The sequence below is a fragment of the Lissotriton vulgaris genome, chromosome 1_1 (genome assembly GCF_964263255.1).
Source record: "Lissotriton vulgaris chromosome 1_1, aLisVul1.2, whole genome shotgun sequence".
Classification (NCBI taxonomy): Eukaryota; Metazoa; Chordata; class Amphibia; order Caudata; family Salamandridae; genus Lissotriton; species Lissotriton vulgaris.
The window spans coordinates 225,480,709-225,503,030 of NC_141685.1; the positions used below are offsets into that span (position 1 = coordinate 225,480,709).

The following is a 22,322-nucleotide window of genomic DNA, read 5'->3' on the forward strand; positions in this document are numbered from 1 at the left end:
GTGGGCAACTTTGTCTGTTAGTTGGTGATAACTTGAGGTGGTGCAGCAATAGGTCCCCTGTCCTAATTTCTGTTTTATTTCGACTATCACTGATTCACAGCTCTAATGTAAACGAGGTGTGTCAGCCTCAACTTCCAGTTCCACCTTGCCCTGTAGTCTCTTCAGATCCACCTGGTCTGTGTGTCATTTCCTGAGTACTGCTTGGTATTTCTCCTGCACGAGGAGGGACACGCGGTTGGGAGCATAGAGGGTAAGAGCATAGACCACATACTCAGTTAGAAAGAGGTCATGCAAAAGATCAACTCTGCATCCCCCAACTTTGAAGCTGTCAATCATTAACCACATGAGAACTTTAAAGAATATCTGAAATTGATTATATGACCCATCACTGAATAGAATAAAAGCTTTATAAACATATGACTGTTTGGGTTGATAATTTTAATAAAGGAGCACACATTTAATACAGGCCCCTCCCCCAACCGAAAAGAAGAAATGTAATAAAGGCTTGGACTTGCCCCCCTGCAGAGTCATCCTAAAACTTTTTGCCTTCACCCCTCCTGTTTTCTGAACTGGCTTTTTTTCACTTTTGGGAAATGTTAACCAGCGCTAAAGTGACCGTGCTCTCTCCTTGAACCACAGTAAAACTGGCAATTTACTTATAAGTCCCTAGTAAAGTGATACTACATGTACCCAGGGCCACAAATTAAATGCTACTAGTGGGCCCGCAGCCCTTATTATGCCGCCCGCTTAAAGGAGCCTTTTAAAATAAGTCTCATGACTTCCATTGCAGTCTGTGTGCAGTTTTAAATATTTAACTAGACTTGGTAAAATAAACCTTTGGCCAAGCCTAAACCTTCCTATTGAATACATATGTCAGCCCTAGGATAGGCCCTAAACAGCCTAGAAGGCAGGGCGAAATGTATTTACAAAGCTTAACATGTACTTTTAAGTTGTTCATTCCCTGGTACTGTAAACCTCAAATTTGTTTTTCACTATGGAAAGGCCTATCTCTCCCACAGGATAGTATTGCGTTACCCCATTACATTTAATAAGTCATAACGTTTGCTTGGGAACAGGTAGAAATCTCATGCTTGGTCTGTAATGAATTATAATCTAAAACCCTCTTTAATGACAAAGTTGGATTTTGAGTCACAGTTCTGAAAACGTCACTTTTAGAATGTTGGTATTTACTTGTCTCAGCACCTTGGTGTCTGCAGCCTGTAGCCAGGGTCACCTGACTAGGTGCAGTTGTCAGTCTACCTTTGTTTATTCCTCTTGGACAGTGATAGAAAGCGGGACTAGGTGTTGTGAGGATGTGCCATCTTGTAAAGATGGGGGGAGTAAAGCTGTCACTTGCCACACTGGCACTTCAAAGAGGCTGCCTCAATAAACTCACAAAGGACTTCACAATAGCCTATTTTTACCCCAGAAACCTTAGAACCAGATATATGAAGGAAGGAAGTTCTAGAACCAGACATGGGGGGGGGGAGTTGAGAAGATTACACCACTTCAAATCTGACACCTGGTATGAATATTAGACCATAAGAACCACTCTTCAGTACACTCCTGGACATGTGTGGATAGTACAGAAAAAGGACTGCCCTGCTGCCAGGGGACTGCCCTGCTGCCAGGCGACTGCCCTGCTGCTGGACCCACTGCCTTGTTGTCTGACAAGGAAGGCTGGACCTGCCCATTCATCGCAGGCTACCTGAAATGAGTCCCAGGGTCAGCTGACTGACCTCCTGTTGAGAGCTACAGGGACATAAGAAGCTCCAGAGGCCTCCTTGCAAACTGCTCAGCTGGCCTGCTGCATTGGAACTGCATGGACCTGCAACTGGACCTGCTTGATGCTGTCTGACCTCTACCGGATTGACACCACTCGGCAGGGTAGACTCACAGATGGCAGAGTTCAGGTGCAGGTGTAAGGTTGTTGGAAGGCTGTTGTATCCCTGAAGCTTCAGATCTGGAGACCAGCCAATTAGCCCTTGGAGTCACTCTGGGTTCAAGAGATGCAGGTTCAGTCTGTCTTACCCAGGCAAGGTCAGCAGGGCAGCTGTTCCTTAAGAGCAACATTCCAGCAGAGTGACAGTCCTTTCAGCGGAACAGCAGTTCTTCTTCTTGGTAGAGTATCCACAAGTCCAAAGGTGTACTGCAGTGGTGGGGTCTGTGTTCCAGTATTATACACAGTTGTGCTTTTGAAATGCGGAGAGGCATGCCTCTGAAGTGCACAGGTGTCCTGTCTTTCTGGCCATGGCTCTAGACTAACTTCAGGAGGTATGCATCCCTTTGTGTGGAGACATGACACAGCCTATTCAAGTGTAAATGGGGTTGAGTCTAGCTCTTCCCTCCCATCCTGCCAGTGATGATCTATTAAGTCACATCTAAGCTCCCCATTGTGTGTGGCTGTCTAGGAGGAATACACAAAGGCCAACTGTCACCCACGCCCAATCATATGACCCTGAGACAGGCTGTAGTCACCAAATGGCTTAAAAAAGAAAGTGCACTCTTTCTAATAGTGCATTTTCAGACTTGCAATTTAAAATCTGAGTCCACCATCTGTTAGGATTTTAAATTGAGATTCCAGAGTCATCAAACAATACGGGGTTACATGTTCCCATTTTGAAATTACACATATAAAATGCAATAAGGTAATTCTAATGTTCTTCTATGGGAGGGGTAGGCCTTGCAGTACTGAAAATGAATGTAAAACTTAAAAGTACATGCCATACTATTAAATACATTGCACTTATCCTTGTGGCCTGTCCAGGGCCTACCCTAGGGGTGACTTATGTGAATTAAAAAGAGGTTGGGCATGGCAAGAGGTTTACTGCACACACACAGGCTGCAACAGTAGGCCAGAAACAGATTTAAAATGTTACTTAAGTGGGTAGCACAATCAAAGCTGTAGGGCCACTAGTAGCATTTCATTTACTGGCCCTGGGCACAGGTAGTGCCACTTTAGTAGGGACTTACAAGTAAATTCAATATGCTATTTTGGTGTAGGCCAATTTAACACGTTTTAAGGAGACAGCACAAGCATGTTAGTACTGGTTAGCAGTGGTAAAGTGTGCAGAGACCTTAGGTCAGCAATGCCGAAGCCAGCAAAAAAGGAGGACTGAAAGCTAAAGGTTTGGGGTAAAACCATGACAACTGGTACAAGTCTAACAAGTATGAAATCCTGGGTTCACATACTACCATGAGGGGTGATACCTAACTATCAACTTCCTTATGTAAACTGACCAACATATCAGGGACCAAGTATCTTTTTTGTAAAGTTTTTTATTATATCAATGTTAATATTATCAGTTTTAGAAATATAGTTTACTAAAAATATCAGAGTATTTAATATGGTATAAATGCAATTGTTTTTCAATTCATTTTGTAAAAATCAGGTTAATCTTAATTTTTTTTAATTTTATAATTTTCTTTGTTATTTTTTCCAGGTTGGGGGAATTATTAGAGGATTAGTTGAGGAGTGTTTTATTTTGTAGGTATTATGATTAATTTCTGTGTAATTGATAGGATTTTTTTCCAGGGTGCTTCCGGTTTTTGGGGGTTATTGGTCGCAGAGTGTTTTAAACTATATTTAATTAAATTGAAGTTATAAACTTTGCATTTTTTCATTTTGGTTTACATTTTTTAAAGAAATGCATTAAAGAAAATCTAAACCTACACAATATTTACAGTTTTTGAAGAAAGTATTGGATTCATATTTTGAAAAATGCATAATATGTTTTGAGTGTGGATTGTGTTAGGGGTTCATTTTTATTTGGAAGATTTAATTCAATAATATTGGTGATTATAGTTGTATCAATTACACAAAATAAATATTAACATTTACAATTTATTATATTTGATTAAAATAATATATGTATTACTTGAAAGTTTTAATACTTTATTAAAATGTAGTGAATTTCATTATTTAGATAGATTTTAATTTAACCTATTTCATAGATTTGACAAATAATAAAAAAAAATGTATTTTTTAACATGTTTAATATTTTATATTAAACAAAATAAAATGAATGGTTTAAAAATAGTTCTTGTAAGTGTATGTATGTTTGTGGAATTGGATGTAGTACAGTAAATCTGAATCAGTCCAAGTATATACACTATCCCCAATTTCTCTGGTATTAATGTTATGATGAAAGTTCTTTTTATTGAGGTTTCAAATACAGCAAAGAACGCCTACCACAAGACTACAAAAACAATATTTCATTAATAATCACTTTAACATTAGTGTCTCTGGGCTTAGCAGCGTTCAAACTAAATCCAATAAATCTATAGAACATTTAAATATTTTATTAATCTAGATTCTTCAATATCGAAATTTCAATACAGTAATCAAAATAATGTAGGTGCTCTTGGTGACGGTGCAGTGCAAGTGCAAAAAAGTGAGGCAAACACTATATAGCAATTAGTGTCCACAATATTTACAATGCGTACAAAAGAAGAAATTACCCAACATAGGACAACAATTTATATGAATCCAATAATAATAGTATTTAAAGCTGGGTAGTCCAACTATCTATGATATGGGGAGACTCTATACATGTCAAGTTTGTCTTATTGACATGTTTTTGGATGATTTAACATTTGCTACCATATCATAGCGGTTCCCTTCTTTGCCCAGTGGCACTCCCCGCATTTTGAAATTCTTTTATCTTGATCTATTCTCTAAATCTTCAAGTTTGTCTTGGAACTCTGCGCCTCGTGAAAGGCCACGGTCCACGTTAAAGCTGTGTGCATGTCCAGGAGCTTAATGGGCTGTTGTTTCTTGGTGTACCACCCATATCTCCATAGTACCTGCTCGTATATGTGGGGCTGAGCCAAAGTTTGCTTATGCAGTCATATAGGTATAGGGGAGTCCTGTTTGGTGTGCCATACCTATTCCACTTCCAGATCATTGCTCTTCATTTGGTCCATCAAACTTTGGGTGCATTGGTTCTTAGGGCCCGATGCGCACCTGGATTGGGACATAGCTGTTAAGGTGTTGAGGGAGAAGACTGTTGTGCTTCATCATTGTCTTTCGGCCCTTAATTCTACCTTTATTGCTTATTGCTTTATGTCTATCTTGTGTGCACTGCTATATGAGCTTTATGAAGTTGACTGGGATACACTATTGTACAAGTCGGTTAGATCCTGGGCTCCCGACTTCACCTGGAGCTCAGTGTGCTATTTGCTAATTGGCTTTACTAATGCTCTTCAGTCATGTAGGGCAAAGCTCCCGCCGCCCTTCAGTACTTTACTAATAGGCCATTGCAATGAACAATCTTCTTCTGTGGAACAGTTGCTGGGTGGAGTGTGAGGGAGGCTCACATTGTCCCACCTCTGGCCTGAATCTCTTCTTGTGGCCTCTGACCTACCTCTTTTCCAGTGGACAAACCTCAATCATCTCTCCCCAGCCTCTGCCACCTTCTGCTAGTTTCGTTCAACTTTAATTTCTCCAGTGAGGGGATGTTTGTTGCCCCTTGCTGGTCCGGATTTCTAGTTTGGACCTTGGAGCATGCCTCTTCCTCTTGGATAGGGGAGATCTTTCTACGCACTTTGGACTTGCCAATACCAGTCTCTCTCACTGGCGTAGCAAAGCTTGAGGAGGCCCCCCTGCAAAGTACATGGAGTGCCACCCAAGCCCCAACCAGACTCGGTCAGGCACTCTCAGGCAAGGGGCATCCTGCCCATGCACAGTGCTTGAGGGGGGCCCCTGGAGTTCGCCCCTGCACCTCACTGCAACCACTGCAGGGGCTGATGTTACCCCACTGACTGAGGGCCCCCAGCACCATTTTCTTTCAAAGCTTTGACCAACAAGCTGCTCCGCTCATCCGTCTCAGTCTTGCCACAGCGAGTATGCCATTAGCAGTGCACGATCGTGAGTTGTCAAAGCAGATTTAGAGACCACTTGTATCTGTGGGTTACAGTGAAGATGTCATGGCTTTTGAAATGCATACGGGCAGAGGGTCTGGAGTTCGACTCTACTCAGCTGACATCTTGCCTCCGCCTTGGGATTAGAGCCAGAATAGTAAATATGAACCTCTCAAATGATATGCAAGTTTCCCAGTGATTGTCAAAAGTGGAAAAACATTCAAGGTATGCATCTTGAGCAGAAACCTCACATTCTTTAAAATCCCCAGATTCCACCTACTCATGTTAGGATGAAGTTGGCCACAGGAGTCCTTAATTGTAATGCAGCTTTAAATACACACTCACAACAGAGGGCCAACATTCTGAGCAGAGGTTTGCACCCTAAGCCTCTTCCGTGCATCTCAAGGCTCCCAAAGGCAGGCAAGCTCCAGTCAGCTGAGCCCAGCTTGTGTCTGTGGGGCATGGCTAGGCTGGGCAGCAGGAGGGAGGAGTGGTGGCACCCTCCTAATTGCACATGAATGTTTGGCCGGCCGTCTGAGGCTGGGCAAACATTCATGCATACTTGGCATGTTCTCCACCCAGGCTGCCTTCCACCCTGCGTGGAGATTGAAGAACATGCCCAGGCCCCCATTCCCCATCTGAACGCTGAACCACGGTGCTCCGACAAATCAGAATGCTTCATTGCATCCTTGTGATTGGCTTAGGAAAGCCTGGGTGCTTCCTGCTTCCTGTTCCAACAAAAGCCAGGAAGAGGATGAGAGGACGGAAGAGAGATGACAGCTGGCTGGCAGGTAAGGCATTTTTTTTAACACTACACCTTCCCTTCTACTCCTACCCCCCTCCTCTCCCCACTACTGGTTCATAGGAGCAGCCGCGACTGGTTCCTACCCAGCAGCTCCAACATTAGGTGACCTGCCTTGGGTGATCCTTCTGTCCTCATCCATGCATGCGACCCCAATACCATTCTTAGATCCCAGACACCCTTGCTCTTTCCAGTTTACTTAATTTCCCCCACTTTCCCAGGCAACTGTCTCCCACCCAGGCAACTTTCACTCAGCCCAACTCTTCTCTGACCTGTGAACTTCGAAAAACATCTTTTATAAATGTGTTTGGAAGTTAAGTCTCAGCTCCATCACCTCTGCCTGGTCCCTTCCCACTCCTTCCCCCCCCCCCCCCATGTTAATGCCGCTCTCACCTCTACCAAGAGGCCTTTGATAGAAGGTGTATTGGTTATTTTGATATAATGGAGATTACATGTGTATTTGTATATATATTGTGACTGATGCTTTCTGGCTAATGGTATGTGTATTTTTCAGGTCCACCACACCTCTTTTCAGTCTAGAGAGGGTGAAATCTCTTTGATGGAGCTTGTTATAATGACATGGCAGTGCTTAGTTTAAATCCCTGAATGTGGGTGGGGCCATACGCCACTCCTTTTTGGGACTAGCACCTATTTTTCCTCATCAGATTTTGATCCAGAGCAAGAAAGAGAAAACACAAAAAGGTGAAACAACAAGGAAAAGAAAGAAGGAAAACAGAGACAAAGAAAGAAAGCAGTGATGAAAAAGAGAACCTGAAAAAGTGAGATAAAGGGGTCAGGAGTGTGTGGTGGTGGATGAGAGAGGCATGAGGTGGGATCAAGACTGCTCAGCCTGGATATTTGGCACCCCCGGCATTCGATGGTGCCAGCTGCGGCTTCTGAGCACAATCTTAAGCACAGTTATTTTGATTGCCAATATATATATGAAAATTAATTACGGTTTATTATAAATGTATAACCTTGCCTTCTAAAACCTCACGTTAGTAACGATAACCCTGTTACTGTCTTATTGTTTGCTTTATATAAAATCAATAAAGAATTTTGAAATTAAAAAAAAAAGAAAATTATTGATGGGAAACGTCAATAAATAAACTGCAACAGATCAATCTGTTCCATGTGGACCATCACTTATTTAACTTAGCAAAAACAGGTGTACCATCAATGAAGCCAGGACCTTCCAGGTGAAAAGCCCTTGCAATGCTGCTTCCCCCACCATCACCCGGCCTTCTACCCCTATATACATCTCCAACTCGGGGGATCTCTCCAGACCCAACACCACCACCCTTGAGTGTTTGTATCTCTTCCTTGAGGGACTTTACAACTTGCACATTTGCAATTTTCTCTGTTTGTATCTTTCATGTAACTTATATATATATATATTCACAGAAAAAACCATAGGTTATAGTGGATATATAGTTAGGAATTTGCATTTAGAAAACCTTGAAAATTCAATGAAAAAACCATTGGTTTTAGGCCATATATAGTTAGGAATTAGCATTTACAAAACCTTATTTTACTCGCATAAAACCATTGAAATTCCATATATAGTTAGAAGCGCTAACTATATATCGCGCACCCGCAATCCACTGCTGATGATGTCACATATTACATCATTCATGACATGGTCAGTGACATCACTGATGACATCACTGATGACATCTCAAATGACATCACTGATGACATCACTGATCACAACATCCAGTGATTGTATGTGTCTGTAAAGTTTAAATATGTTTCACATATTGAAGAATGAGTGGATGTATAAGTGTCTGGATGAAGAATTTAGTAGGTGCATGACTGACTGTATGAGTGAGTGATTAAATGTGTCTCACTGAGTGCATGGGTTAGTGACTAAACTGTCTTAATTTGTGCATCAGTATGTTTGTTGTTGTGTAAGCTGCTGCATGTGTTGATCAGTAGCTATAAGAGTGGCCATATGGGTTATTGATTGGTTGCCCAAGTATTTGAATGGGAGGCTGAGTGTGTGTGTGGGTGGCTGGGAGGTGTGTGACTCTGTGCATAGATGTGTAAGCAGTTGATTCACTAGTAGTATGAGTTCAAGAGTGCATGTGGAAACAGCTATATGGGCGGTTGACTATGCATGGGTGTGTTGGTGAGTGAATGGATTTCTCATTGCTACATGTGCAAGTAAGTACGTATGTAAAACACAATACATGTGAGAGTTGAGATATATAAATAACTGAACATAAGAGCCAGTGAATGTGTGAGTGGCTGTATCGATCACTGTGAGCTTGTATCAGGGATTATATAAGAGAATAAATATGTGTTATTATATGTTTGAATAAGTAAGATGTGTATAACTTTATAGTTGAGGAAATGGAGGTGTGATTGATTCTTTGCATGACTGACTAGGTGTGTGAGTAACTCCATGGATGAGTGACAGTCTGTGAGTGTCTGTTTATACTGAGTGTATGTAAGGTTATATTAGAGTCTGAAGAGGTTCATTGTATTATCACATAAGTGATGTGATCAGTGATGACAAATGAGATGTCATCAGTGATGTCATTTGAGTTGTCATCAGTGATGTCATCAGTGATGTCATTTGAGATGTCATCAGTGATGTCATCAGTGATGTCACTGACCATGTCATGAATGATGTAATATGTGACATCATCAGCAGTGGATTGCGGGTGCGCGATATATAGTTAGCGCTTCTAACTATATATGGAATTTCAATGGTTTTATGCGAGTAAAATAAGGTTTTGTAAATGCTAATTCCTAACTATATATGGCCTAAAACCAATGGTTTTTTCATTGAATTTTCAAGGTTTTCTAAATGCAAATTCCTAACTATATATCCACTATAACCTATGGTTTTTTCTGTGAATTTCATTGTTTTTTTAATAGCAAATATGAAAAGCTTTAAAATGTCAAGTACGTGATAGATAAAAACATTTTCGTATTTATGCACGCTGATGTGCTTTGAACGCTGCACCCCCCCCCCTCCCCTCTTTTGTCTTAGTAGTACTCTCTCTTTGCAGATACTGAAGGGTAGTTAACGCAGGCCTTTACCACCGTTGTAATCCGTCGTGCCTCCTTGTCTCTCCATTTGATTGATTGTTGTCCAAGCATTTACTGTTTTAGAATTGGTTCTCTTTGGATCATTCTCTATTTACAAACAAGCACAAAGTCGCAATACTCTGTTTAGTCTTTGCAGATAGTGAAAAATCGTGTAAAAAAATAAAAGTAATCGAGCAAAATCAGTAGGCCACTAATTGGATCTCTTTTTGACCTCGCTAAAATAGAAATATTAGGAACAACCCTTCATGAGAAATACGAAAATAGTGAGATGAACTGAGCTCCACACCATGAGGGCTGCAAGACAGCTCGGCTCCATCACCCATCCCGCACAAAATAACGACAAACCCTATGCAAATATTAAAAATATAGACAACACACCAGCAAAGAAACAGGGTAAAACATTTTATTAAAAAACTATTTACATAACGTTGGTTTATAAGATGATGTCAGTAGTGGACCGATGTGTGAATAGATCGAAAACAGCACAAGGCTCCAAGATCCGGATGGCAAGCTCCTGGATGTTGGGTGCCATAGTTTAGAGTTCTGAATTTCAGCCTTTTTCAATGCCTGTGCTTTGTTGAATCAAAATGGCGGCTTGACACAAAGCTGACTCAAGCGTTGCTACTGATGCTATGCAGACCAAAACTGGTTTTCAGTTTGTACATTTTTCTAGATTTTTCAATCCAAGTTTGGTTGACTTTGTAGAACGATGGCTTCAGATTTTCAACATACGGTGTGGTGGCGCTGACTGGGAGGGGGCGCTTCGCTCCTGCCCCCTCCCGAAGTAAGATTTTCATACGTGAAAGTACGTTAATGGTTTTGGTCCCTGAGATGCTTCGATGTCACTACCATTCTCAAATAGCATAAGTTCTGGATGTTGGGTGCCATAGTTAAGAGTTCTGAGCAGTGCTTGTAACACTGTCTGAAGCTTATTTCCACCTACTGCAGCTTCACTATTCTCAAAGTAAGTGAGTGTCGTTTGTGGACCTGACTGCATTAGAAAACAATGTGATATGTTACCTTCCTAAACAGCTTGACGGAGGCCCCTGAGGGGCGGTGTGATGGCCATGGACTCGGAGAAGACGCTTGGCTCCGACACCCTCCCCAAGTCTTATAGCACTGGTGTAGCCTGAGATCGCCCCCGACATAGGCGGCCGGCTCCCGGGGTCCGGCGGAACTTTTTGCCTTTTGATGACTCTTCAATTCTGGACCTTGTCCCACAATCCGTTTGACCTGAAGACAAGCTGTAGTGGGGCGCCCCTTTATCGTTTTAGTTGCCATTCCGCCCGCTTTTGCTACACTGTGCCTCTTCCGCCATTCAGCTGTTTACCGCCCGCTCTTGCGACTACAGCGTCTCGCTCACCATGTAGTTGAGATGCGCCCGCTCTTGCGCTGCAGCGATAGGCGGCTGCCACAGGACTCTCAAAATGGCGGCCGGCTCTTCGGTTTTGGGCCTGGTCCACTAAAATGGCCCTGGGACACCTTGGAACTCGGACGCTTGTCTGCTAGGGCTTGGGTCCCATTCTCGAAAAGCGTCCCCTCAGCCGTGAAGATTCTACAAAAGTCTTGGGGGCCTCCGACTCCCGCAGGCTTCTGGTGGGGAGCGGCTGCCATGATTGCTCGTGGAATGGCCACGACGGAGCTACGAGATGGTAGTGGTCTCATGCTGACGCCAGCTTTAGTCTGAAACATCCAGAAACACTATAGACTACCAATTCGATCAGTTCCGGTAGCGCCCCAACATGACCCGGAAGAGAAGAACTTGCCCTCCCCTCTTTGACTGATGGTTCTTGTTGCCTGTCCCCTCTGTTGTCATTTAACAGAACTTTTTGGACTGCTGAAAGGGGTTGTGTTCTGAACGCTGGTTGGTGGAGACATTTAGACTATATTCTTGACCTACGTTGTCGCGTAATGCGTTTTATGACACGCCGCGTTAGCGCACCCGGAAGTGATCCGCGGCGCGCAGCGCGTAACGTAAGCATAACAGGTCATGTGACTTGTTAATAAAACTTTTCATTGGTTCATTTTACTATTGTTAATTTAATGATGAAAAGCTTGGTCATATGACCTAAAAATTACGCTTTTTATTATTTTCGAACAATATTTTTTTTTCAAACATATGTTATAATATTCCAGGCTAATGTACTTTCCCGGAAAATTTACAACTGTCTTGCAAGTAAAATATATTCCTTTTTCGAGAAAAAGGGCGTTTCTTCCTTCCATGACGGAGCCGTTGAGTAAAAGAGATTCGGCCTGCTGTCTTAGTCGCCGATACGCCTGATTATCAGATTCTTATCGATCACTTTATGTTGCAGACATGAAAAACACAACTGCCCTTGACCATTTATCTTTACTGCGTTCCTACATATTATACCTTTTATCCGTCATGTAATTGGACTGCTTTATTTCACTTGCCTTTTACTGATTCGAAAACAGTCACTAAAAGTAAAAACTTTACAAATGTAAATACTACTACCGTGTTTTGTTTTAAAAACCTTTATTGTGAAAATGTCAGTATACAAATACGGGCCTATAACCACGTGGGCCGGCCACGGAGCAAACTGAAATCGTATATGATGAGGAGACATTTACATTGTAGAAGAACGTAACGAGCGGGCCATTAGGTGACAAGAACAAAGGTGTCTAACAGTTGCGGAATCGGTGGACGTACATTTTGTAATTAAAATACGACAGGGCCACTTACAATAACATTTTCTAGATATACATTTGCGGGCAAGGAGTTACGAGTCCCATTTATACCGGCGCCATTTTGGGCGAGGCCGGGCAGGTCCAAGATATAGTCAAAATGTCTCCACCAACCATCGGCCAGACCAGAACCCCTTTCGGCCCTTTATGCTACAAGATGGTGTCTTCCATTCAGAAAATATTGTTGGCAGCATTTTGAAAGGAAACAGAAACAGCCGTTCTCCTAGTGAGTTTCACATTGTTACATTTAGGAAGAATGTTGAAGAGTAGTATGTGGAAAATCTGAAGCCATTTTTCTACAAACTCTCAATCAGACTTGGATGGAAAAAAAAAACCTGAAGAATGTACAAACTGAAAACCAATTTTTGTCTGTATAGCACCAACAGTAACGCTTGAGTCAGCTTTGTGTCAAGCCGCCATTTTCATTCAATCAATAGCGTCCCCCTGCACACATTCAGGGACCTGGTCGTGTCTTCAGATGAAACGCATTGTAGGAAAAGAAGCAGAAAGGAAAAGGCAAAAAGTTCCGCCGGACCTAGTGAAGCTGCAGCAGGTGCAAATAAGCTTCAGACAGTCTTACAAGCACTGCTCAGAACTCTCAACTGAGGCACTCAACATCCAGGACTTGCCATTCGGATCTTGGCGCCTTGTGCTGGTTCCGACCTATTCACACATCGGTCCACTACTGACATCACCTCATAAGCCAACGGGGCACCCCACGCCGACTTTGGGCGCAGCATTGTAGGATGGCCACACCAGTGCGGCAACTTGCTGGACACAACATCTGGGCCATCCAGATCTCGGCGCGTTCGACTCACTGTACCGCAACAGTGACCGCAACTCAGCTGGACACGCCGTCTTTCGGCGCAGCATTGTAGGATGGCCACACCAGTGCGGCAATTTGCTGGACACCACCTCGGTGCCATCCGGATCTCAGCGCGTTCGAGTCACTGTACCGCAACAGTGACCGCAATTCAGCTGGACACGCCGTCTTTCGGCGCAGCATTGTAGGATGGCCACACCAGTGCGGCAATTTGCTGGACACCACCTCGGTGCCATCCGGATCTCGGCGCGTTCGAGTCACTGTACCGCAACAGTGACCGCAATTCAGCTGGACACGCCGTCTTTCGGCGCAGCATTGTAGGATGGCCACACCAGTGCGGCAATTTGCTGGACACCACCTCGGTGCCATCCGGATCTCGGCGCGTTCGAGTCACTGTACCGCAACAGTGACCGCAACTCAGCTGGACACGCCGTCTTTCGGCGCAGCATTGTAGGATGGCCACACCAGTGCGGCAATTTGCTGGACACCACCTCGGTACCATCCGGATCTCGGCCCGTTGTGCTGCCTTCGGCCTATTCGCACATCGGTCCGCTACTGACGCCGCCTCACGTGCCAACGGATTTTCTACGCTTTTTGTAGCCCTATGCCGCATAACAGGTCATGTGACTTGTTTATAAAACTTTTCATTGGTTCATTTTACTTTTGGTTTCCTAAAGATGGAAGGCTTGGTCATATGACCTAAAAATAACACTTTTCATTGGTTTAGAACATTTTTTTTTCCCAAACGATGAAAGCCCCACCTTGTTTCTGGATCATTCAGACTGAAGCTGGCGTCAGCATGAGAGCACCACCATCTCGTGGCTCCGTCGTGGTCATTCCGCGAGCAATCATGGCAGCCGCTCCCCACCGGAAGCCTGCGGGAGTCGGGGGCCCCCAAGACTTTTATACAATCTTCACGGCTGAGGGGACGCTTTTCGAGAATGGAGCCCAAGCCCTAGCAGGCAAGCGTCCGAGTTCCAAAGTGTCCCAGGACCATTTCAGTGGACCAGGCCTAAAACCGAGGAGCTGTCCGCCATTTTAAGAGCCATGTGGCAGCCGCCTATCGCTGCACTGCAAGAGTGGGAGCAACTCAACAACATGGTGAGCGAGACGCTCTGGCCGCAAGAGCGAGCGCAACTCAGCTAGATGGCCGCCACCTGGGGAGGCCCGTTCACGCCGGCTCCCCCACGCCCCCCCCCCCGGGCCGCCGCACGCCAATTTTCGGAGCAGCATTGTAGGATACCAAAACCAGTGCGGCAGTTTACTGGACATCACCTGGGTGCCTGTCGTACATGTTGTGTCAGCCATGTGACACTGGACACAGACCGCTACTGACGAGGCCTCCCCCCGCACCACCCGGGACGCCCCACGCTGTTTTTCTGTGCTGCATTGTAGGATCCCTAAACCAGTGCGCCACCCAGGCGACATCACCTGGGTGCCGTCCAGAACTCTGCACGTTGTGCTGCCTTGGGACTATTCGCACAACAGACCGCTACTGACGAGGCCTCCCCCCGCCCCACCCGGGACGCCCCACGCCAATTTTCGGAGCAGCATTGTAGGATCCCTAAACCAGTGCGGCACCCAGGCGACATCACCTGGGTGCCGTCCAGAACTCTGCACGTTGTGCTGCCTTGGGACTATTCGCACAAAAGACAGCTTCTAACCATTGTTGCTTTTTGTGTTGAGAAATGTTTAAATGTTTTTAGTTTTTGTTCCGTTCGTTAAAGTTAGTAGTTAATAAAGTTTTATAACCTTACTTTGTTGGAGTGTTATCTATTTTTTTAAAAACGGGTGAATGGGGCCTTGAATCGGGTTATTGTCATGTGTGGGCTTTGGAAGTGTGCTGCTGCAGGATCGGACATTTCAACCTCAAATGCACGTTCTTTTTCTTACCTTTCCGAAGCATGGAGCGCAATAGCAGGCAGAGAAAGGGTGATGCACGTGTTGAACACTACCTGACCTGGCAAGTTGCTGGCAGTGCCCCCCCGCCCGCTCCTGAAAGAGGGCACACACACACCGCCGCCCCGAGTACTTCACAAATCTTTAAAAGACCATGCGCTTGTTCATGAGGCTTAAATGGTTTATCACCTCTTCTAGAACCCCTGCATCGACCCTCTGACGTTTCATGGAAAAATTACCATGTAACACAATACCAAGCCCTGTCAGCTGAAACCCCCAAGGAATCGTGGGGCATATTATCAAGGGGGTTTATCTCCGCTTTTTTGGCTTTAAAAGCCATGAAAGCGGAGATAAAATTATTTCCCTATTACCAAGCTGTCGCTAACACCAGTTAGTGACAGCTAAAAGGAGATAGCGACCATCTTGGGCCCCGCTTTGCATGTCAGTGATACTTATCACTAATGACATGCAAAGTGGCGTGCCAAGATGTTAGCGACTGGAAACAGTCCCTAACATCGCTACCTTCTATTACCAACTTTTGGAGATATTCGCGCTAAGCGCGAATATCTCCAAAATCTAACACCTGCCCTGAGCAGTTCTTAGCCATGTTATCCAATGGGAGGTGGATAACATGGCTAAGAGCATTAGATCGATAATACATGAATATCGCTGACTTTTCACCTGCCCTGAGCAGTTCTTAGCCATGTTATCCAATGGGAGGTGGATAACATGGCTAAGAGCATTAGATCGATAATACATGAATATCGCTGACTTTTCTGCGATAATAGCAAGGTTTATCTGCGATAAAAATCGCCGATGTGCGGCGATAATTTTTGTCTCTAAACAAGTTAGAGACAAAAATTATCGCTAGTTGTTCGTAATATGCCCCCGGGTTTTTGCTTGCAGAAATCGGGAGGCGGGAGACTAGCACTGAAATCAGTACTCACACGCCTGAATCAGGAGGATTGGCATGTCTGAATTCTCTACAGCTGGGGCCATAAACTACATCCGCAGGGTTAGGTGATAGCCTGGGACCAGCCTGGCATCTAAAATGGCTGCCGTGCACGACAAAATTGTGGCATTCGAAAAAAGGCAAGATGGCGCAGCCGCTGGAAGAGATGTATCAACATATATCAGCCTCCTCAGCCACCCTCAGGAAACATAGGGGATTAGGATATGTCTCCCGCACCCCCTTATACCTAGTACTTTAATTAACGAAGCACAAAATGGCGAATTCCCGTTTCGCTACCAGTTTGCGGCCCAGTTCGCGGCCCGTGAAGCGCTTCTACCGTGAAAAATAATTTTTTTTTTATTTTCCCCACGGGACCCTTTAATAACCCCAACAACATTCCTAGGGGGTCAAGAGGGGGATACCTTGCCCCCTTTCATTAAATTCCCCCTTAGTTTTTCACCTTTTCTTCTCTCTCGATCCTACCGAGAGACAAGATGGCGGCCGCTCCGGACTGTCACGCAGCAAAAAAAAAAAAAAGCTCACGCACAGCCGCTGGAAGAGATGTATCAACATATATCAGCCTCCTCAGCCACCCTCAGGAAACATAGGGGATTAGGATACGTCTCCCGCACCCACTTATAACTAGTAATTTAATTAACGAAGCACAAAATGGCGAATTCCCGTTTCGCTACCAGTTCGCGGCCGCGCTTCTACCGTGAAAAATCATTTTTTTTTTATTTTCCCCATGGGACCCTTTAATAACCCCAACAACATTCCTAGGGGGTCAAGAGGGGGATACCTTGCCCCCTTTCATTAAATTCCCCTTTCGTTTTCCACCTCTTCTTCTCTCTCGATCCTACCGAGAGACAAGATGGCGTCCGCTCCGGACTGTTTAGAATGTTGACAGACACCGGAGAGCCAATCAGCTTTCTGCGCGCAAAGTTCCGATAAGCGAAAAGTAAGCGGACCGGATCGCTGCCCAGAGCGCTGTTACAGATATATATCTTGGTTTGAACGTTAATTTCTCAAAAACTACTGGAGCACATATATTGAGACCTAGCAAAGGCACATCGGGCTAACAGTCCCTACAATTTTGCCAAGTTTCGTGCAAATCCATTCAGCCGTTCGAGCTAAAAGTGAGTCCAACCGCCCTATGGAAAAATGAATGGAAAAAACGCGTTTTGGGACCCCCCTTTTTTCTCAGCCCCCCCTTGACGAAACCCCCCTAAATTTTCAGGGGCTGCTCAGAATCAAAATGTGCCATTTTCCTGAAAATTTCAGCCGATTCCGTCCACAAACGCCAAAGTTATTAGACATAGAATTTTCAAAAGTCCCATAGAGAAAAAATTCTAACTATATATACCTACTGGCGATAGCCAGTAGGTAATATATATATATATATATATATATATATATATTTTTTTTTTTTTTTTTTTGTCATAACCAGTGCACCTTGGAACTCCAGGCATCAGCCAACCGTTGATGGAGAAGAGTCTGAACTTCAAACTGTAATAAACTCCTTTCTGCAGGTAAGTGTTTAGGTGTGAGAGGGCGACCTGAGGCGCCTCACAGCATGGGGTGGGGTGCTTTTATCTGCTGGGCTTCAGATGGCTGCACAGTTCTATACATTAACGCACAAAAGGGCCATTCTTTGATGTTTTTGATGCCCAGTGAGAAATGCTCCCCAACATGTCCAAGTGTCTTCTTCATAAAACCACAAATTGAAGCGCACACATTCCGTTTTTAATTTGCTCTTTGGGACTTGTAGGGCTGATTTATCATTATCAATACACGACTACGAATCCCAGAAGGCAACACCATGGACGATATGTCTTGCCAATGTGTGATGTTAGATAACCTGGAATGTAAGTCCTCTTTCTTTGGCCACGCAAAGACTCGATGCTCCCTCTTGCGGCCACAAGCGAACTGGCATGAATATGATCATTATCGCCCCAGGGTCAAAATTCGTCACTCTGGAGTTCCATTCTGTGTCAGAGAAAAACACTGTCAAGTTGGTTACCAAAAAGTTCTTTCTTCGAACAAGTGTGGATTTTGCAGTGCAGTCATTTAAGTAGTGAATAACATCAGAATTTTGTGAATGGGAGTTACTTCAAACATTATTATTAATATACAATAACATTGGCATAATTGACAAAAGCGATACATTTGTTTTGTTCCTAATCACAAACGTTGTGCTGGATATACAGAAGGTCCATGCGTAATTGGAGTCTTGAATAAAATACGGCCTAAGAGTGTTCAGAGCCTTCTTAGCGCAGTAGGCAGCGCGTCAGTCTCATAATCTGAAGGTCGTGAGTTCGAGCCTCACAGAGGGCACATGTTTTGTGTTTCTCGTCTCTCCTATGAAGCGTTTTTCTGAGTTTTATATTTATTATCATTCCAGTGGAGTGAATTTTTCTGCACCATTACGTTTATTCGTGCATTCTCCTGATGATGGTAGTCACTCTAAAGTCTGTGTAACTATACTCTCCTAATTACCCGTTATTTGAGTATATATCATCCTAAAAGAGTCTAGACAGATTAATACATTCCTCAAACACGACGTTTTTGTTTTTCTTCTTTATTTAAAGAAAATGTGCTAATAACGGTGTTTCAAAGCACACGTGGACATGGCTTTTACGCTTCCCGTCTCTTCATGTGTGACATTTCCATGTTTGCTACATTTCCATACCTTGTGTGACATTTTTCCGGCACTTTAACCCAAGCACACTGACTCTTGGAGCCAAGCTTAACATTTCCATCCGCTGCGAGCGAGAAACTGCCCCAGATGCAGGGCTTCAAAGGGGCAAGCACTATCAGGCACCGAGTACCTGCACTTCTTTAATGGGAAAGGAAGCACACACTTCTACAGATCCATTAAATTAGAACTGGGCATAACTCAGGTATGGGCTGTGGCGTAATTACAAACAATTACCAAGATTACCAAAACTAGTCTGATTACTTTAAATTTCACAGAGGCCTAAATACAATCTCTGCCCAGGGGTACATGAACCGGCTCCCAGTGGAGGAATTGCCCTAAGAATACACTTAATTGTGACCAGCAGCTCACGGTGACCTTTGTGACCATTCATAATATTAGGATCTTCCTAGCAACTATAATTCTCAGACGGTCACCTTTGCCTGCCTAATATATTTCCCTGGTACATTCCCTGCGGTCCTATAGAGCGGAGGTCTTCACACTGTAGAGCATGGGTACTCACAAACTTTCTCTCGGGGGGGCAAATTTACAGTTTGGTTTGTGTCCGAGTGCCTCATCGGTGGGGGGGCCGGGTGAGTGAGGGAGGGGCGGGGCTAGAGCAACAACATAAAACTGACTATGAGGTTGATCACAGGTCCCTGTAGCGGACTCCTTCGTCCACTGAGCCGTCCCGGCATACACACATCTCTCTCTCTCTCGTTCTCTCTCAGTCTCCCTCCCTCTCTATAGCTCTCTCTCCCTCTCTCTAGCTCTCTCTCCCTCTCCCTCTCCCCCTCCCTCTCTCCTGTCTTCCTCTGTCTCACTCTGACTGTCTCACTCCCTCTCTCTCACTCCCACTCCCTCTCTCTCTCCCTCCCTCTCTCTCTCCCTCCCTCTCCGTCTCCTTCCCTCTCACTCCCTTTCCCTCCCTCTTCCTCCATTTCCCTTGCTTTCCCTCCCTCTCCCTCCCTCTCACTCCCTCTCCATCTCCCTCCCTTTTTCTCCCTCTCACTCCCTCTCCGTCTCCCTCCCTTTCACTCCCTCTCCGTCTCCCTCCCTTTCCCTCCCTCTCCCTCCCTTTCCCTCCCTCTCCCTCACTTTCCCTCCCTCTCCCTCCATTTCCCTCACTTTCCCTCCATCTCACTCTCCATCAGTCTCCCTCCCTTTCCCTCCCTTTCCCTCCATCTCACTCCCTATCAGTCTCCTTCCCTTTCCCTCCCTCTCACTCCCTCTCCCTCTCCCTCTCCCTCTCCCACCCTGTCTGTCTCATTCCCTCTCACTCCCTCCCTCTCACTCACTCCCTCACTCTCACTCACTCCCTCCCTCTCACTCCTTCCCTCTCACTTCCTCTCTCTCACTCCCTCCCTCTAACTCACTCACTCTCACTCCCTCTCTCTCTCTCACTCCCTCCCTCTCACTCCCTCCCACTCACTTCCTCCCTCCCACTCACTCACTCACTCACTCACTCACTCACTCACTCACTCACTCACTCACTCACTCACTCACTCCCTCTCACTCCCTTCCTCTCACTCACTCCCTCCCTCTCACTCACTCTCTCCCTCTCACTCACTCACTCACTCGCTCTCACTCACTCACTTACTCCCTCTCAGTCCACCTCCCCCTCCCTTTCCCTCCCACTCCCTCTGTCACCCTCTGTCATCTCACCCTGCCTGTGTGCCAGCCGGGGCGCACACACACTCACAGCCGCACCCGAGCTCTTAACAGGTCTTTAAAAGACCATTTGCATGCTAATGTGGCCTTTGTATTTCACCTCTTCTTAGGCCCCTGCAGCTTTACTTTGGCCATTGCTAATATCACCCGACCGGCAGCTCCCACAGAGCAGCAGAGTCTCTAGTGCTGCTGCAGACACTTAAAAAAAAAAACGTACAACACAGGTATGATATCTCGGGGGTCCACAGGCCGCCAGGAAAGGCTTGCCGGGCCGCCCCAGGCCCGCAGGCCGTACTATGAGTACCCCTGCTGTAGAGCGTGCCCTCGTGGTGTCTGTGGCTTTATTCCCAGGGGGTCATTAATTCTCAACAAGTACTTGTAAATGAAAATGACCTAGAAGTGCACCTTTCTTCATTTGGTGCATGTTGGAAAACGAGCGTTAATTTTGAGGCTTGCGCAAATATTGGGTCTATATTTGTTCTTCACTGGGAACAAAACACCCCATTGTAGCACTTGACTCTCAGAGGGTAGCGTTGCAGAGCAATCTGAGGCTTACTCAAGGGAGGTGGTGTGGGCTAGTAATCGCCATTTACAGGTACGCAGGAATAACACTCAATAATCGATTATCCAGACAGTACATTTCTTTATAAAAAGGAAGAGTGCATTTAATATATGTGAGGAAATGCTCACCGATGTAATCCCGTGGGTCGATAACATACAGAGGACTCCACAAACCATAACATCCAATCCGGATCCATGCCGTCTTTTCCTCTCATTACAGAGAGACGGAAAACTGAGCCCGGAAGTGGATGACAGTAACCCCGGAAATGGTCTACGGGAACCAATGAAAACCGAGCACGGAGGAGGGTTTAGGAGAGAGGAAGAAGACCGGAAGAGGACGCCGGGCGAGAGGACGCGAGGAGAAACTCCATACCGGAGCCGAGAGGACTACAAAGAGAAGACCGAGGAGAGAGAAACCCAGGACGAGGAAGTAGACGAACCCTGGACCGAGGAGTGGTGGATTCCACTGGAGGATGCTGAAGAGCGGCCGTGGACTCAGGAGAGTTTGCGGCAGGAGTCGGTGAGTTAAAGGGCTTTTCACTTATTACACGTGAGGTTAACGGGTGGTTTCTATTAAGAGTGGCGGGTGGCAGTTAGTGTAAACGTTTGTACTATTCTGCACAGAGAACCGTTTTTTTTCCATTCTTGAGCCGTTCGTCATACCTGATAAAGACGTTGTTTTGTGAACCTTTTTTCTGCTAAACGAGTAGAGGTGATTTCATATGCTTGAGTACTTTGACGTTAAAATCATAGGAGAAATCCTGCCTGTCGAAACGTGGTCGTATAAATTGCCTTTGCGTAGACAACTGCCTTAGAAACTAATCACGTTATAAGAAGGGACAATATTGTTCTTAAGTGAGAGAACCTCACTATACTTTTGCTTTATTTATTCATGAGTCCCTATGCCTCCCCTTTTCTTAGTTTAAAGTCAAAGTCACAACCCCTTTTCCCTAACACAACTGTGGTGCGGTGACGGGTTAGATTCCCTGTTATAGGATAAACTAGTGTTCTGAAGACTCCCTATCTTTCCTCTTTTTATGAGCCTCCGGGGAACACCCTTCGATTCCGAAGACGACGAGCCAGGACCATTGCCCGGATCTGAAGAGGACTCTCAAGAGGAAGACTACCGTGACGCCCGAACATCTGTTTCACCTGATCCTACCCTTGTACAAAATAAACCGATACCTATTCGAAAATTTATTCAGCCTCCTCGCCTGTATATTAGACCCGCGCTCCCACAATATACATACACTACTCAATACTATGCATCAATTTACAAATATACATAAGC

At 45.0% G+C, this 22,322-nt stretch overlaps 1 non-coding gene across 1 annotated transcript; it reads left to right on the plus strand.

The window, feature by feature from the left end:
* Positions 1 to 18,365: 18,365 nt before the first annotated feature.
* On the plus strand, positions 18,366 to 18,438 carry TRNAM-CAU (transfer RNA methionine (anticodon CAU)). Its single transcript has one exon. It is a non-coding gene; the product is annotated as a tRNA-Met (tRNA).
* The last annotated feature ends 3,884 nt before the right edge of the window (positions 18,439 to 22,322 follow it).